The 8,705-nt window shown below is 31.9% G+C and overlaps 1 long non-coding RNA gene across 1 annotated transcript; it reads right to left on the bottom strand.

The window, feature by feature from the left end:
• Positions 1–1,937: 1,937 nt before the first annotated feature.
• On the bottom strand, positions 1,938–6,760 carry LOC143258104 (uncharacterized). The gene is made up of 3 exons (XR_013032141.1): positions 6,645–6,760; positions 6,132–6,210; positions 1,938–2,361 (listed from the first exon to the last, which is right to left on the bottom strand). It is a non-coding gene; the product is annotated as an uncharacterized LOC143258104 (long non-coding RNA).
• Positions 6,761–8,705: the final 1,945 nt, after the last annotated feature.

Raw genomic sequence — 8,705 nt, forward strand, 5'->3', positions numbered from 1 at the left:
ATCTGGTCTCATTCTTTGTTAGTGTGTTTTCTTATAGCAAAAGCCACATCAGGTTATCTGGTCTCATTCTTTGTTAGTGTGTTTTCTTATAGCAAAGCCACATCAGGTTATCTGGTCTCATTCTTTGTTAGTGTGTTTTCTTATAGCAAAGCCACATCAGGTTATCTGGTCTCATTCTTTGTTAGTGTGTTTTCTTATAGCAAAAGCCACATCGGTTATCTGGTCTCATTCTTTGTTAGTGTGTTTTCTTATAGCAAAGCCACATCGGGTTATCTGGTCTCATTCTTTGTTAGTGTGTTTTCTTATAACAAAGCCACATCGGCTATCTGGTCTCATTCTTTGTTTGTGTGTGTGTTTTCTTATAGCAAAGCCACATCGGGTTATCTGGTCTCATTCTTTGTTAGTGTGTTTTCTTATAGCAAAGCCACATCGGGTTATCTGGTCTCATTCTTTGTTAATGTGTTTTCTTATAGCAAAGCCACATCGGGTTATCTGGTCTCATTCTTTGTTAATGTGTTTTCTTATAACAATGCCACATCGGGCTATCTGGTCTCATTCTTTGTTAATGTGTTTTCTTATAGCAAAGCCACATCGGGTTATCTGGTCTCATTCTTTGTTAGTGTGTTTTCTTATAGCAAAGCCACATCGGGTTATCTGGTCTCATTCTTTGTTAGTGTGTTTTCTTATAGCAAAGCCACATCGGGTTATCTGGTCTCATTCTTTGTTAGTGTGTTTTCTTATAGCAAAGCCACATCGGGTTATCTGGTCTCATTCTTTGTTAGTGTGTTTTCTTATAGCAAAGCCACATCGGGTTATCTGGTCTCATTCTTTGTTAGTGTGTTTTCTTATAGCAAAAGCCACATCGGGTTATCTGGTCTCATTCTTTGTTAGTGTGTTTTCTTATAACAAAGCCACATCGGGTTATCTGGTCTCATTCTTTGTTAGTGTGTTTTCTTATAGCAAAGCCACATCGGGTTATCTGGTCTCATTCTTTGTTAGTGTGTTTTCTTATAGCAAAGCCACATCGGGTTATCTGGTCTCATTCTTTGTGTGTGTGTTTTCTTATAACAAAGCCACATCGGGTTATCTGGTCTCATTCTTTGTTAGTGTGTTTTCTTATAACAAAGCCACATCGGGCTATCTGGTCTCATTCTTTGTTTGTGTGTGTGTGTTTTCTTATAGCAAAGCCACATCGGGTTATCTGGTCTCATTCTTTGTTAGTGTGTTTTCTTATAGCAAAGCCACACCGGGCTATCTGGTCTCATTCTTTGTTAATGTGTTTTCTTATAGCAAAGCCACATCGGGTTATCTGGTCTCATTCTTTGTTAATGTGTTTTCTTATAGCAAAGCCACATCGGGTTATCTGGCCTCATTCTTCACTCTTGCCTATGTCAAGTACTTCTTGCAATTATATTATTATGGTACGTTTATAAAAATTAATGAACAAGGAATATGTTTAATCATAAATCGCGAGACCTGTTTATACATACATACCCAATGTTGTATATATTGTTGTTAATATTTATGTGGAAAGATCCTGTAGTGTAGTGGTCATCTAGACATACAAATATTAGAGTACATATAATCGTGAATATAATTATATTACATTAACTTGTATCCTCGTAGCTTATATAGCGAAAATAGAATTCATATGGACAAACTGATAAGAATTATAATATTTCAAAACACAGCGACATTTCAAATGTTAACTAAAAGTCGTCATTCAACGTAATACACGTCTTTTGCTCTGAATATTTTTTTACCCGTTTCTGACTTGGTGCACACTAATACAATAAATTAATAATAAAAAAAAAGATGTCAGATTTTCATATAATTTACTAGGAAAGTAGTTTATAGAAATCATTATTCGATTAACTTTTTCCACACTTGATTATAACATTTTTTTGTTATTTTAACTATAATTATATTTTCCTGTTAATCTCGTGTATCACTGCAAGTCATTTTTGAATTGTATTTTCAAACCTTCAATGATTTAGATACTTAAAACTTCTATTTACGAATAGCCTTTCCTAAGCTGAAAATAATTTTTCATCTCCTGTTTTGTTTTAGTTCTCCCTTCATAAAACGTAATAAGCAATTATTTAGATGATTGAAATCAACAACTACGGTGAAATAGACGAAAACATTAATATTTCGACTATACAACAAAAAGGGACAGTCTAAGAATCTCGAGATTCAAGGTTCGATCCTGTGATATTCTGCTCCACACTTTAAAATCCTTAAGGCAGGGCACCTCTCCGACAGACGATCCTGCTTGATTCCTTCTCCTGTGATTAGTAGTTCAAAATTACTGAACTTTGGGATCTCCGAGAGCGCATGACAGCATAACTTGAATTGAAACTATCCAAGGTAAGTTTAGTTGGATGAGTTAAATACAACAATACACGATCAAAATTAACTTTTTTTAGTTAGACAAGTTAAGTACAATACACAATCCAAACTAACTTTCATCAGTTGAATGATCTAAATACAAAAATACACGACCCAAATTAATTTTTATCAGTTGGATGATTTAAATACAATATACGATCCAAATTAACTTTTTCTAGTTGAATGAGTTAAGTACAACAATATATGATCAAAATTAACTTTTGTTTAGTTGGATGAGTCAAATACAACAATACAGGATTCAAATTAACTGTAGTTGAATGAGTTACATACAACAATATGCGATCGAAATTAGCCTCAGTTGAATGTGTTAAATACAATAATAAACGATCCAAATTAACCTTTTTAGTTGAATGAGTTAAATAGAACAATACAGATCTGAGTTACCTTTTTTTAGTTGAATGGGTTAAATACAACAATATATGATCCTAATTAACTTTAGTTGAGTGAATTAAATACAAAAATACACGTTCGAAATTTACTTTTTTAGTCGAATGAGTTAAGTACAATAATATACGATCAAAATTAACTTTTGTTTAGTTGGATGAATTAAAAACAACAATACAGGATCCAGATTAACCTTTTTTAGTTGGACGAATTAAATACAACAATACAGGATCCAAATTAATTTTTATCAGTTGGATGATTTAAATACAATATACGATCCAAATTAACTTTTTTTAGTTGAATGAGTTAAGTACAATAATATACGATCAAAATTAACTTTTGTTTAGTTGGATGAGTTAAAAACAACAATACAGGATCTAGATTAACCTTTTTTAGTTGGACGAATTAAATACAACAATACAGGATCCAAATTAATTTTTATCAGTTGGATGATTTAAATACAATATACGATCCAAATTAACTTTTTTTAGTTGAATGAGTTAAGTACAATAATATACGATCAAAATTAACTTTTGTTTAGTTGTATGAGTTAAATACAACAATACAGGATCCAAATTAACTGTAGTTGAATGAGTTACATACAACAATATGCGATCGAAATTAGCCTTAGTTGAATGTGTTAAATACAATAATAAACGATCCAAATTAACTTCTTTAGTTGAATGAGTTAAATAGAACAATACAGATCTGAGTTACCTTTTTTTAGTTGAATGGGTTAAATACAACAATATATGATCCTAATTAACTTTAGTTGAGTGAATTAAATACAAAAATACACGATCGAAATTTACTTTTTTAGTCGAATGAGTTAAGTACAATAATATACGATCAAAATTAACTTTTGTTTAGTTGGATGAGTTAAAAACAACAATACAGGATCCAGATTAACCTTTTTTAGTTGGACGAATTAAATACAACAATACAGGATCCAAATTAATTTTTATCAGTTGGATGATTTAAATACAATATACGATCCAAATTAACTATTTTTAGTTGAATGAGTTAAGTACAATAATATACGATCAAAATTAACTTTTGTTTAGTTGGATAAGGTAAATACAACAATACAGGATCCAAATTAACTTTAATTGAATGAGTTAAATACAACATTATGCGATCAAAATTTAGCTTCAGTTGAATGTGTTAAATACAATAATAAACGATCCGAATTAACTTTTGTTTAGTTGGATAAGGTAAATACAACAATACAGGATTCAAATTAACTTTAGTTGAATGAGTTAAATACAACATTATGCGATCAAAATTTAGCTTCAGTTGAATATGTTAAATACAATAATAAACGATCCGAATTAACTTCTAGTTGGATGAGTTAAAGACAACAATACACGATTCAAATTAACTTTTTTTAAATCTGATGAGCTAAATACAACAATACACGATTCAAAATAACTTTTATCAGTTGGACGATTTAAATGCAACAATATACGATCCAACTTAACTTTCTTTAGTTGGATGAGTTAAATACAACAATATACGATCCAAATGAACTTATTTTTAGTTGGATGAGTTAAGTACAACAAAAAAGATCCAAATTAACATTAGTTGAATGAGTTAAGTATTAAAGCTATTAATTTAATGACATTGGGATTTTCTTTTATTACAGTCTCATGACACTGGGATGACAACTGTACATCAATGTAACTTTTATTACTATATGTATATAATAATGTGCTTATAGTCTCTGGATTTTTACTTCAAACCCCCACCCACCCAACTGACACAAAAACTTCAAATGAAACTGTCTTCAAAGAATCTCTCATTTAATCTGTTCACGTATTTGGCTTTTTTGTTATTGTAAAATGGTTATAAAGAAGCTATCGAGAAACGTGTGACAGATCGCTTGAGTTCCATATTTATTGTGACTTGCATGCATTTACCATGGCGATTTCTATGGCAAAATCAACTACTGTGTGGCTAACCTTACGACAATCATATTCTAGACAAACAAGGGTTTTAAATAAAAAAAATGGTTTTATTGATAGATAAACACCAAGCAAATTATCATAACAACAAAATTAAAGTTACATAGTGGAGTTTTAGCTTTTTTATTTAATGGACTGCTCCTGCCTGTTTGTAGTGTGGGACAATGTATCACATTCTACACTAAGGTCTTCTTAACCCCTCTCTAGAAAGAGGATTAGTTTATTAAAGTTAAAACTACGGTGTCTAACACACCCTTCAAACATCAAATTAACATGGAAAAAAATTAAATCTTTCTCACTTGGTAAATCATATCAGGAAGCTTAGCTGGTAAACATCAAAAAGGATGTACTATATACATGGTTCAAATATGCTAGCATCTCAACCTAAGAAAGCAAATCTCTTGCAAAAAGGTTGGGGTACAAAAACTAAGAATGGCATCTAGTTAATAATTAAACCAACGAAACATTTTTATTGCTAACCTAAAATAATTGTTTTAACCTAACGAAAATCAAATTTCTGTTGTTTCTAACCTTAAAATTATTTTGTCGTTAAACCTAACGACATATTTACTGCGCTAGGGAAGTAAATATTCTATTGTAAAGTAATTGTGCGGAAATAATACCTTGGCAACTTGTCAAAACAACGCTAAGTCAACCATTTTCTCATTCGAAATAAAATATAAGGTCCTTGGGATACAATCTAATCAGAATTGCTATACTACTACGTAACTAACAAGATAAACTATTCTTTTTATATATGCAGCTCTTAGCAACAACTAACAAATAAACTGTCAGACTGGTATTCCTTATAAAATACACGAAAACTTTTGAGAGGGATTTTAGAATTAATAGTAATAACAATTTTACTAAAATTATTAATTTGAGGCATTTCGTCATTTCAATTATTTCCTCCAGACTGTATTAACAATTAATTGTCTTCTTCTAATCGTAGTGAATTCGGCTGCGAATCATGACGCATTTATTTTTACGTTTAAAAAAAAATCTAGATAACATACTGAAATAACTTCAAAATCTTTTGGTGGTCGAAATACCGAGGGTTTTGAAACTTGCTAGTTTTTCAAGAAATCAGAATTTTCGAGTTAACGAACATACACTTCGTGTCTTACGAAAGCAAGATAACTCAGTGCTCCATACAACTTCTTTAGGCTTAACCCAACACACGAATTCACACACTGGCAACAGCAATATTTACGTTAATTTATAAAGAATGTATCAGGAACAATAATATGCATAAAATATATTTAAGAAAAAAATTGGGCAAACTTATTAATTACTAGTCTGTTTATGATTTAAAATACACCAAATAAAAAAAGTACCTGCTAACATGCCAACATTTTAAAGGGTTCCTACCTTTTCGTACTGAGATTTCTTGTTATGTTAACATGAAAGTATTCCTCACAACCTTCAACAAAATCCTGAAACAGATAGACTTGAAAACGAAAATAAAATTTATTCTAATTAAAAGTTGCTTTTTCTCATTTAATTTGGAAAAAATAAGATATAAGACTAATCAAATGGCATGTTATTTTATAATTCGATTTCAAATTAAAGTCAAAACAGTACATAGCGTAACGGTCTAAAATTAGGGTTAAACAACAAAATAAACTATTCACAATAAGAAGACTTAGAAATAAAGTCAACACTTACCAAAACACAGTTAATAAACAAATATTTGGCCAGGACCTCATACCAAGATTAATAAAAAATTATAATAAGTATTTATAAATCAATAATAATGGAATCACGGAAAGAACCAGAAAGAGAATCCTAATTTGAAAAAGAAAACACCAATTACAATATTCGAAACACACATTTCGGTGCACACACTGAGTGATAAAGAATATCACACATACATATACTTACAACACTGTGCAAAAGTGTTAGGACACTTTGTCATTCTTTCCATTTTTTTGGGAGATAATTCTTCCATGACATTACAGAATGTAAATTACAACACTATGGTAATGCTTCAATGGATCACTGTTGACAAATGAGTGAGCCACAGCAGGAATACTTATAATTCTTTAGAATTCTCATATACTTGTACCAAGGGCGTGTTACAAGTGTTCTGCTCGAATGAACGTACTGTTCAAATTTAGGGTTAAGATAATTGTCATTGTATCCCATGCAGTGTCTTAACTACACAGAAAGAAGCTAGCATTTGGTACCGGTATATGTTATAAAATCAATTTAATAACACTTCACAAAAAACCTTGATAAAAACAGTGTTTAACACTGTAAATTAAGTTTTGTTGTCATGCCACAGCCCATAAAAGCGTAAGGTAGAGAGTTCGCATAAATGCTTTACGGAATGTTGATTTGACTGTCTGACAAATTGCTGCAGACTTGAAATATTGTCCAAACACTGTCAAGTACACCCTAGATCGTGAAACCGAGACAGTTAAGTTTGAAAATAGGAAAGGAAGAGGCAGAGCACAAAAACTCAATAACACTGATGTTACGTATCTTTATTTATGTAGTCTTCAGGACAGAAGGAAGACTGGTACTGACCTCAAGCATGGAGATGTATAACCATGTACCGAATGACAGAAAAATGTTCAGAACTACAGTATCAAGAACACTCAACGAAAATGGAATATTTGGTCATGTAGCAATTAGAAAAGCTAACTTTAATATCCAAATATTATAAAGAAACTGAAATTTGCTAAAAATATAAAAAGTGGTTTTTGATTATTAGAAAAGGGTGTTGTGGGCGGATGACTCCAAGTTTGAAATATTTGGTTCAAAGCGTAGGTTGTACATCTGGCATAGCTCCAATCGTGAAGCATAGCAGATGCAGTGTGATAGCTTGGGGTATTTTTCTGCCAATATGTATTTTTCAGTCGTGGAATAGTGCACGAGCGCAAATGTCATCAGATACTGGTTTACATATTATTGGTAAAAGATTCTACTATGAAGAAGGGAGGAATTAGTGGTAAAAATCGCAAACCGCAAAACTGAAATTTGTTTTACTCCCGCATGGGTTTAAGAACCTCGAAACCAATTTTTGGTGAAGAAACATTCACTTCCTGCGAAGTAGTTACTTGGACATACAACATACATTGCTATAATATCATACAAATTTATATTAGATGCACATGACAGAGTACTATAAATTCGGTCCGGCATGGCCAGGTGAGTTAAGGCGTTCGACTCGTAATCTTAGGGTCGCGGATTCGAATCCCCGTCACACCAAAAACATGCTCGCCCTTTCAGTCGTGGGCGCGTTATAAAGTGACGGTCAATCCCACTATTCGTTGATAAAAGAGTAGCTCAAGAGCTGGTTGCGGGTGGTGATGACTAGCTGCCTACCCTCCAGTTTTACACTGCTAAATTAGACACGGCTAGCACAGATAGCCCTCGAGTAGCTTTGCGCGAAATTCAAAAACAAAAAACAAAATATAAATTCATCTCCTTTATGTAACGTAATATCTCTGTCTTGAAACTTAAAACAACGTTATCGAGTGGACGCTAAACAAATCAAAATTGGTTCTGCAGTTAAAGTCCAAACACCTCATTAACTTCAACCATTTTAGGTTGCAACAAATTAATAATTTTTTCATGCTAATGAACCCATCAGAACCATCAATAAAAACATATTTTCAATGGAATAAAATATTATGGTGTCAACAAAAGGCTGAGAATTATGTATTTATTTTTGTTTTCGTAAGTTAGTCTATATTTATGTCTGACTTGCTTCGTAAAATCAAGCAATTAAAACAAATACTAAATAGATTCACTTTTAACACATAAGGAAACTAACATTAATATCTAATTAATTACTCTCCTTTCTAATATCTTTCTAACAACAGTGTTTTTAACGTGAAACCCAGAATGGATATTGACTTAGTAACTGGTTCGTAAAACAATGCATGTGCAACAGGTTCTTTCCCAGTTGTTAAAAGCCTGTCATATTTTCCCTCC

This window comes from Tachypleus tridentatus, chromosome 7, assembly GCF_004210375.1.
Source record: "Tachypleus tridentatus isolate NWPU-2018 chromosome 7, ASM421037v1, whole genome shotgun sequence".
Taxonomy (NCBI): domain Eukaryota; kingdom Metazoa; phylum Arthropoda; class Merostomata; order Xiphosura; family Limulidae; genus Tachypleus; species Tachypleus tridentatus.